The sequence below is a fragment of the Malania oleifera genome, chromosome 1 (genome assembly GCF_029873635.1).
Source record: "Malania oleifera isolate guangnan ecotype guangnan chromosome 1, ASM2987363v1, whole genome shotgun sequence".
NCBI classification, from domain to species: Eukaryota; Viridiplantae; Streptophyta; class Magnoliopsida; order Santalales; family Ximeniaceae; genus Malania; species Malania oleifera.
In genome coordinates this window covers 128,948,406-128,958,038 of record NC_080417.1, presented here as the reverse complement: position 1 = coordinate 128,958,038, position 9,633 = coordinate 128,948,406, and positions in this window count along the sequence as shown.

Genomic DNA, 9,633 nt, shown 5'->3' with positions numbered 1-9,633 from the left:
AAAGAAATTAAACATAGAGCTTTATATATATCCATTCCATAACTACTCACAAAACTAATCCCCGCCTCAGAGCTTTCTAAGCTCGATCACCTGAAGGACCTGAAAAGAATAATAAATTGCCGGGGTGAGACACCTCTCAGTAAGGAAGAAAAAGCTATAACAGTGTGTGGCAGAAAGTTTAATATACTCAAGATACAATTAATTATTATTCATCATCGGTAGAAGCTTAAAAAACGCATCCTTAATAACATTACTGACATCTGATTACATACACGCATTCATAATTATTTTTACTGATAATTCCCGAGAATAGGGAAGACTACCCCCCAATACAAGTAGCTTCCCTCTGCTCTAGTACTAATACGAGGGCACTCACCTTACTCAATAAGCCCTCGGGTTATGTATTCAGGCAAAGTCTCCGAGAATAGGGAAGCTTACCCGCCTATACAAGTAGCTTCGTTCTGCTCTGGTACCAACAGAAAATTACCAGGGCGCTCGCCTTTCTCAGTAAGCCCTCAGTGGAGAATTTTACTTTACCATAAATACTTATGTAATTAAATTTACACACATCCAATGCAAATCATTTCACAGAGATCCACATGTATACTCATATCACAACCAATACACACAAGATATACACATTATTCATTCACACCCATAAAGGGTCCATATTCACACAGAATTCAACGTCCACACAGGACTCACATCCACATGGGAATACCGTCCACATAGGACTCACATCCATATAGGAATACCGTCCACACAGGACTCACATCCACACAGGAATACCGTCCACACAGGAATCACATCCACACAGGTTACTACACAAGCTTCTCAACCACACAGGTTACAAATTCACACACACAATCTTGTTCATAGCAATCGGTAAAACAAACTCCTCATTCCACTGCCAATGTTTTCCTCCCTTAATATAAACGTCCATATAACGACCTCCTCATACCACTGCCAACGTTATATCACAATTTACATGAACCATAGAACAATACTCATCCATTGCATAACCAATCATCCAGGCACATCAACACATTCACCACAGTATTCACAATCAAACAATAATCACAACTAAGCAATATTCACAACCAAGCAAAATTTACAACCCAAACAGTAGCCATAAGGGTACAATGATTATAATCAAGTAGTACTCGCAACCATTTAATTATGAAAATTATTTTCATATCACAAGGGTTTTCCTAAATAAGATATATTTAATTAAAATCATCTTTTGATCCAAAAGTCTAACCAATCAGAAAATTATACCTAAATATATATAAGTTTATATACTCGACTTTAATCGGTTTAAAAATTAATTAAAAAGCTGCTATAACGTTTTCCCCTTACCTGCTCCTCAGGATTCTGCCTAAAATCGAACAGGAAATGAGGCCTTGTATTCAAAAAATCCTAACTTAATTAGTTTAGCCCCAGGATATTTAAAATTTATCATCTCCTAGGTCCGCACACTCCCAATACTTAATTTAATATTAAAATACCTTACTTACCCTGATTTTGGAGTGGTGCCCAAGTACTCCAAATTGAAAATTTGCTCTACCTATGTTGTAGAGAATCTTCCTAGGAACCATGTGGTAGTTTCTGATCGTCGAATCAGGCTAAATTCGGGTCGGATTCGAAGAAAATAAGTAGGGAAAAAGAAACCCAGAGAGAGAAAACGAGAGAGGAAAGAGAAATTCGTGGAAAAGAAGATCCAAGGCCTATTTATAACCAGGCCTTTGTCGACGAGACACGTGGATTCATCGACGAAGCTAAGAAGAACATTCGTCGACGAGGTCAAAATATTCGTCGACGAAGCGTTTAAAAACCTAAATTTTCCCTACTCTCGGTAATTCCTCATGGACGAGACACGTGTACTCATCAATGAAACCCAGAAGGATGTTCGTCGACGAGGAGAACAAATTCGTCGACGAGTCCCTACTTGATACCCTTTTTAAATTTCTTTTTCCCTTTCTTTTATTTTCCCCCTTTTACCTTTTATTTATTTTATTTTATTTTTCTGAGTTTGAGTTATTACACATACATGGCCAATTCACCCCTTTTCGTGGCCTTTCACACATAACATGGTCAATTCAGCCCTTTCGTGGTCCTTCACTCATAACATGGTCAATTCACCCCTTTCATGGCCTTACACACAAAACATTGCCAATTCACCCCTTTCATGGTCGTTCACACAAGTCATGATATAGTAATAATTTCATCAATTTATATTTCTCAATAATTATATGATCTGTAAATCATCATGCATTTCATAACAACAAATCACATTGGTATAACACTGTCTTTTTATAAATCACATTATTCCCAACATTTCTTTATTTCAGTATAAATTCACAACTCAATATGAAACCACAACCCATTATAAATTCACAACTCATTATTAAATTGTCATATCATAACTATATAAAAACCATCATGTTTAATCATACAACAATAATTAGCCACACGATTTGACTGATAAATCATAATATAATAACTGCTCGAGAAAAATATATTTTTGCTAGAAACAAGTGTATGATCAATTTCACCTACTTAATTTAAATCCCATTATATTTAAAGAACCCGATATAATCAAATCCCTACAGTTTGATTTAATTCCAAAATATTCCCAAAATCTGATATAATCAAATCCCTGCAGTTCAACTTAAATCCAAAAGATTCCCAAAAACCCAATCTAATCATATCTTTGTAGTTTAACTTAATTCCAAAATATTCCCAAAAATCTAATTTAATCAAATCCCTGCTGTAAGAACCCGAACCGTGATAGGTGGGTTTAATTAAAATAAGAGAGGGGTAAAAAGGTAATTAAATAGGCTTCGTCGATGAAGCCAGAGTTCGTCGACGAAGGCCTCATATTTCTCGTCAACGAGGAGAGGTGTTCATCGACGAGGAGAAGCCGAGAGGTATTGTGAAGTGCAACAAAATTCAGAGGCTCGTCGGCGAGAAGAAGCTGAGAGATTTCGGGAAACCATTAATATCAGGATTCTTCGACAAAGCCATCGTCTCTTCGACGAGCTGACTATATGGCCTTGTCGACGAGGACGCCATTCGTCGACGACGGCGGCCGGGTCAAAGGAGCTATAAATATCTTTTCTCATTACTTCTTAACTAAGAAAACTAAATATCTTCTCTCTATCTCTTTAGAAACTTTCCACACACTTCCTCTCTCTAGATTTCTTCGCCGTTTATTGTCTAATTCAACGATCCGAAGTTACCACGAGGATCAGTGAAGGATTCTCTACAAGTTTTGCGGATCGGAAACTCATTTCGGAGATTTTTAGGTTTTGGCAAAAAATCGAGGTAAGGCTCGGTTTTTTTTTTGATCCAGTAGTTAGGTAGAGAACGAAGTCGTGACTATATTTTGTACTGCGTTTTGTAGGTTTTGAGAACTTGGTTCGCTGTTTAGGAGTCATAGAGTCTGGCATTGGTCTTTTGAGGGAAAGGTAAGGGAATACAGTTTATATTGGTTATTTTTGAAATCAGACTCGGTAGAACTGTGGTTCATGGTCCTGTTTGCCTTTTGGTTACTCATTTAGGGGCATCTAACGGGTAAAACTATGAATTTTTCATGATTATGGTTTTGGGAAAAAGGGGGTATTGGGCTGCATCCTTGGTTTTGTTGAAAATCGTGTACATGATGATTTATACTTTGATATAAGGATGGTCGTGCCTCGACTTGTTTCAAATGTATGTGTTTGGAAAACCATGATTTTATATTACCAAATGGGTGTGGTTTGTTTGATTATATAAACATGCATGGTTGTGTTTTGTTGAAATGCAGTAGGAATTGAGTTCCAAATTGTTCCAGGTACGAAAAAGTGTCCGGCTCTATATCTGAGGGAGTGTGTTTATCACCTGCTATGTAGGCAAGAGTCTTCGGCTCTATATCCGAGGGCGTGAGCCTATATCGGCCGATCAGCGAAGGGTTTGGATCCATTAGTTTGCGCTGGTACGATGCCATGGGAGTCTGGGACTAGCCATGTGCCAGTGGCACCGTGTATCGCAGGTTGGCTACGGGCTAACGCCGGATATCACGGACCAGCTTCGGGCCGAGGGGTGTGACGACAGCGGGTAGATCATGGGCTTGCGTATGCGTGTGTATGTGTGTATGCACTGTACTGGAACTGCATTGTGAAAACACTAGAAATGTTTTTAACTATTTATATTTTTGCTGTCATGATAACACTCAAATGCCACACACTAATGTAACTTGTGTTTGCCTTACTGAGATGTGTCTCACCCCTACTGTATGTACATTTTTACAGGTCCTTCGAGTAATCGAAACTAGCATCCTGGTGTTGGGAGCGTAGTAGTCAGTGTACTGTGAGTAGCGCGTGGGTAAGTGCTAGGACTTTTGTTTCACAGGTTGCTGTTTTGGGGTATGTTTGGCACCCAGTTGTACATTTTGTATGTGTGGAGCCTAGACTCCATTTCTTGTATAGACTCTAGTATGGTACCATGTATGTATAGAATGCCCTTTTTCCGCTGCGTACATTCTGTTGTGTATGAATGTGTATAGGATGCCTGGGAACCCCACGGGGTCGGACCCTCATTCATTGTCCTGTGTCTTTGGATGGTTTGTATGATATAGGGACATGTTAGATTACATTTTCACCCCTAGGTCCCATTTTCGGGTTTGGGGCATGCAGCTTGGTATCAGAGCTAACCAGGTTGTTAGGTCTTGTAGATTTGGTTAGGCTTAGTCGTGAGTACATACCAGAGTATAGGATGTTGGGTATGGGTAGAGTTGGTTGAGGGTTGTTTTGTTGCTAGACCGGGACTTATCGGCGGTATTCCATGTTTTTCCTGGAATGATGATTTCAGTAAAAGCAGGACAGACCATTGATGACTTTCGTGTCGGTGTGATGGGAGAGACTTGGACCTGGCAGGAAGTAGTTAACATGATTAGTGCTAGATAATTGTGTTAACTGTACGTCTGTACGTGTTATAGGAGTATTGATAAGATTCCTATTGTGTTGCAGAATGAAGCCCAAGGATAATGACCTAAGAAGTAGCTCCGAGGAGACTGTGAGTGATGAGTCTCCTACTGTGCCTCGAGGATTGACGAGGCAGGTGCTGCAGGAGATCGGGCGGAGTGTGAGGAGACGCGAATGCTCTCCTATTGCTGCGGGGTGCACCATTGAGAGGTTCACATGCATGCACCGTCCGACATTCTCTGGGGGACATGACCCAACGATAGTAGAGGACTGGGTGGAGAAGACTGAGAGGATTTTGGAGGTCCTGCACTACACGAATAGGCAACAAGTCCTCTATGCTACCTTCCAGCTATCTTGGGAGGCGGGTCAATGGTGGACTACGGTGAATCTGCTGGAGAAGCAGAGGGGCGGTTCTGAGGAGATGTCATGGAGCCATTTCAAGGAGGTGTTCTTTGACAGATACTTCCTGGCTTCCGTACGTGATGCTAAGGCGGATGAGTTTCTGCTCCGACTTAGGGGAGTATGACAGTGCAGGGGTATGTAGCTCGATACATAAAGTTGTCCCGTTTTGTGTCGTGTTTGATCTCGAGTGAATACGAGAAGACTTGGAGATTCGAGAAGGGTTTGAGGAAGGATATCTGCAGACTAGTGGGTATGCTTCAAATTCGCGAGTTCTCGGTGTTGGTGGATAAAGCCACTGTGATTGAGACTAGCATTTGAGAGGATGAGGTGGAGCAGGAGTCAAGGAAGAGGACAATACCTTCTGGTTCTCAGTCGGGATCTCGTGAGGGGTCATGGAAGAAGAAGAGCAAGGGCTCGAGTTACCATCAGAATATCGAGTGTCAGGGTCCTTAGACGAGCCAGACTAGCGATCATTATACCAGGTGCGTCAGACGGCACGAGGGCAAGTGCCGGTCTTTTGGGGGTAATTGCTATAACTGTGGTCAGTTAGGCCACATGGCTCGCGACTGTCATGTATCGAGGAAAGATATGCCTGCATCTAGTGTGAACCGGGGTAGCAACCAGATACCTCGGGGAAATATTCAAGCGAATATAGCTCTAGCTAAAGTATACTCTCTTACTCTAGCGAATGCTGAGCATGCGGGGAACGTAGTGACAGGTACCTTATTATTGCTTTCAAATAAGGCTTCTGTTTTGTTTGATTTGGGTGCAACTCATTCTTTTGTATCTGTAAGCTTTGCTAAATGGTGTGGGGTTGAGACACAAGTTTTGAACGAGGTGTTATCTGTTACTACACCATCTGGGAGCATATCATTCTGTAGTAGGATGTTAGTGTTGGCCTTACAAGGCTTAAAATCTTGTTATCTTATTTTGATGCTAACAAACAAGTGGAATTTAACGTATTTGTGTGAGTAATGTTATTTCAGGGCTTATATATGAGAAAGCAAGGTCAAAGTGCCCACAAGGATCAAATATGATGAAAGCAAGGTCAAAGTGCTCACAAGGATCAAATGAAACTTAAAAGAGTCAAAGCATGGATTTAAAGATGATATATTAAAACTTAAAGAATATGAGGACATGGATGATTTGTTGAAAGCCAAGGAATGTTAAAGTCAAAAGAGCCAAAGAAAAGCAAAGTGAGAAAGCTCAAAGAATATTAAAGGTTGAAGACCAAAAAAGAGTCAAAGCAAGCATGAAGACTTAAGTGTTTAAAATGTCAAGTCTTAGAAGTCTTTATGTAAGTACTTTAATGTTTAAATATCGTTTGAAATATTATGAAGCTCTTAAGTTAACTTCTTGGACCTAGATACCTTTTAAAATACTTGGAAAATATTTTTATAAGGCAAAAAGTTATTTTAAAAAGGTTAGAATCATTTTTTGGAATGAAAAGCACCAAAAAGAGCTTTTCCAGGAGATTATGAGGTCTTAAAAACCTATTAGGATTATTAAAACAAGTTTTGATTAAGAAAGCAAATCATTTTTTTTATGGAAAATGTTTTCAGCAGCTTTTTGTCTGTTCAGATGACTGAAGTTGTAACTTCAGATGACTGAACTTCATGTTCAGATGTCTGAAGAATAAGCTCAGACGTGTGAAGATTTTCTAGGAAGAAACAGAAACAGACAATAGCTGTTCAGATGACTGAACTTGGACTTCGGTCATCTGAACTCGACTCTTCGATCGTCTGAACCCTATCTTCGGTCATCTAACCCAGTGTCCAATTCATTTTTTAAAGGGTCTCAGGAACTTCAGATGACTGAACTTGACTCTTCAGTCATCTGAACACTGTTAACAGACATATTTTTCAAAAAGTTTTTAAATTCAAACTTATATTGCTTGGGCTCCAAACTTTCTAAGAACTTGGGAAATTATCTAAGGAAACTTTAGCAACAAGGAAACAAGTTTGAAAGCCTATAAATACATGGTTTTGCAAATCAAAACATACCATGAATTGAAAAATCTGTTTTAGAAGCTGAAAGTACTCTTGTTCTTTCAAAACTCTCTTGTTCACTCATTGCAAATCTCTTTTGCTGAGATATTCTGAAGTGCTAATCCTTCCTTCTCAGAATTCCTACTGCTAATCCTGATCTAAGAAGGATATTGGTGAATTCTACACTTGAGCTTCATTGTATTTCATATAGATATTTTTACATTGAAATATATAGTGCTGAACTTGTACTAACTTGCTCCTTTTAGAGAGTGTTTCTTGTACACAGCTATTCTTTTTGTTTTTCTTGTAGATTGACGATTCCAAGGATTGTTTGGATCGTTGGGTAAGCAAAGGAAATTGCTTAGAGAGGCGGACTCTAGCCTAGTTAAGGAGTGACCGAACGAGGGGATATCGTTTGGAGAAGGCGGGATCTAGCCTTAACAAAGCAGTGTTGTAAAGGTTTTGTTCCACCCGTCAATGGAACAGGTTTAGTGAATCCTTTGGTGATTTGCCAAAGGCAAGGACGTAGGCTATGTTGAAGCCGAACCTCGTAAAAATCTCCGTTTCACTCTCTCTTTCCCTATTCTTTATTTTCAATGCATATTTAAATTTCGTGGATGGTTTAAATTTGAAAATCATATAAACTACGTATATTTGGAAATCAAACAAACTTAAGGTTTAATTTTGATTTGGGTTGCAGAAACCGAAAGGGAGTACGTTGGTCGAACCATTCTTTGCGGAAGCCATATGAGAGTACATTACTTGATTAAACACCCAAAGATAAATTAACTGAGAGTTTATTTGGATTCTGAATATTTGGAAAGAGTGATTGGATGATGCATTGAATATTAGATTGAAGGAATAAATTCATATATATAGGGCTTGGTTCAAATTCAAATTAACAACAGGGCTACACACAAGCTGAGAATTCTTATGATTGTTTGGTTTGATCATCATAGTAAATTGATTGGTTTGGTTGAAAAGTTGATTACTTGTTTGGTTAAGCAATAAGTGTTTTGGTTGAAGATTAAATGTTTACTTAGTTCTTGTTTGATTGACAAAATAGATAAACAAGTAAAAGAATTGGTTAAATATTAAAAGAAGTTAAGGATTTTAAAAGAACTAAAGAGAAAGTTAAAAAAAAAAAAAAAAACCAATTCACCCCCCCTCTTAGGAAGTTATTCCTAATTTCAGTTAGAAGACTGCCCAGTGGTAATTTAGGGAAGGCTACTATCGACGAATTTTATGGTGTACGACATGTTGGAGTTCGATGTCATTCTAGGAATGGATTGGTTGTTCTCCAGTTATGCTATGATCGACTGCCGTAGGAAGGTGGTAGTGTTCAGACCTCCTGGGGAGCAGGAGTATGAATTTATGGGATCGTGTGTGCGTTCAACGCCACAGGTTCTATCGGCATTGCAAACGAGGAGGTTACTCTTAGATGGGTGTCAGGGGTACCTAACTTGTGTGAAGGAACCGCCGCGAGATGAGTTGAGGCTCAAGGATATTCGGGTAGTTGGCGAGTTCTCGAATGTGTTTCCAGATGATTTACCCTGTTTACGTCCGGATCGTGAGGTAGAGTTCGCAATAGAGTTGTTGCTAGGTAAGACACCGATCTCTAAAGCTCCGTACCGGATGGCTCCAGTAGAACTTCGGGAGTTGAAGGAGCAATTGCAGGAATTACTGTACAAGGGTTTTTTTCAACCTAGTGTTTCATCCTAGGGAGCTTCAGTACTGTTTATGAAGAAGAAGGACGGGTCGATGCGTATGTGCATTGATTACCGTGAGATTAACAAGGTGATTGTGAAGAATCGTTATCCTTTACCTTGTATAGACGATCTCTTTGACCAATTGCAGGGGACGCGGGTCTTTTTGAAGATTGACTTACGGTCAGGATATCATCAGGTGAGGGTTAAATTTGAGGATGTGGCAAAGACGGCTTTCCAAACCAGATATGGCCACTACAAGTTCTTTATCATGCCTTTTGGGTTGACGAATGCTCTGACAGTATTTATGGATCTGATGAACAGGGTTTTCCATGAGTACCTGGACCGGTTCGTGGTGGTATTCATTGACGATATTCTGGTATACTCGAGCAGTTTGGAAAAGTATGAGAGTTATCTAAGGTTAGTATTACAGGTTCTGCGGGAGAAGAAGTTGTATGTTAAACTGAAGAAGTGTGAATTCTAGTTGGATCAGATTGCATTCCTAGGCCATATGGTGACTGGTGACGGTATATCAGTTGATCCTAGTAAGAGCGAAGCGGTGGTCGACTGGAC